General features: G+C 40.3%; 1 protein-coding gene across 4 annotated transcripts in view; it reads right to left on the bottom strand.

Annotated features, from left to right (window-relative positions):
- Positions 1-909, bottom strand: part of MED13 (mediator complex subunit 13) — a 77,729-nt gene that overhangs the window by 32,985 nt on the left and 43,835 nt on the right. The window lies entirely within an intron of this gene.

Here is a 909-nt window from a genome sequence, read left to right as displayed (position 1 = left end):
CAGGTTGATTTCAATGGGACATGCCTGGAGAGCAGATGCACAGGCACTTCTGAAGGGTGCCTTCTGGGATTCCACTGCTCGCTTAGGCACCTTAATACCTTTGAAAGAGTTGCCCCATGTTCAGGTTTTTATAATTAGTAGATCCCTTTCCCTTCCACCTGGCTTTTAAATGACAACCAGTTTTCCTGACTTTTCTACTCTCAATTGGTCTCAGACTTGACTGAACTAGTCCAATGGGGAAAAAAAACCCCAAAAAAACTGTCTGCACCTGCCAGTTAAACTAAAACTACAAGTAATCAAGGGGGAAAAAAAAAACAACAAAAAAAACTTTTCTGCACAACACAAGAGTGTAAATACCAGCCTCCGCTCATAGTATTTAGCTCCCATACTTGACATTTTATGTTAATTTTAAAAACAGGTTTAGAAAAACATGCAATTTAAATATAAAATTAGATTTAAAAAAAAAAATCATTGATTTGTATCCACCCTAGCCAGAGGCATTCACAAATCTCAAAGAAATAACTCCTCGCTAGTTCCAGTTTGCCAGCTCCGACATACAACACAAAGGCATCATAAAGACTGTCCCCAACAAACAAGTATAACTACATGTAGCAGAGCAGACAGAGCTGCTCTAAGACAAAAAACTATCCTGTAATCAGCCTACAAGGGTTGTGAAAAGGCTGGAAATACCACTTGTTATGTAATCCCAAACCCACGTGGCCAGGTTTCAGTTTTGAAAGCCACTCCCAAAACCAGAGCTTTCCAACTAAAATTCTGAGTACTGGGCAACAGCTTGTGGGCCAAAGCAATACTGAGGTTTTAAATATGATAACAGTCCCCAAATACTATTTTCATGCTAAACTGGGGAGTGGGGGGGGCGAACTAAAAATTCAAAACAGTTCGGGGGGG

This window comes from Alligator sinensis, unplaced genomic scaffold (assembly GCF_000455745.1).
Source record: "Alligator sinensis unplaced genomic scaffold, ASM45574v1 scaffold118_1, whole genome shotgun sequence".
Taxonomy (NCBI): Eukaryota; Metazoa; Chordata; order Crocodylia; family Alligatoridae; genus Alligator; species Alligator sinensis.
This window is presented reverse-complemented; position numbering and strand designations above follow the sequence as displayed.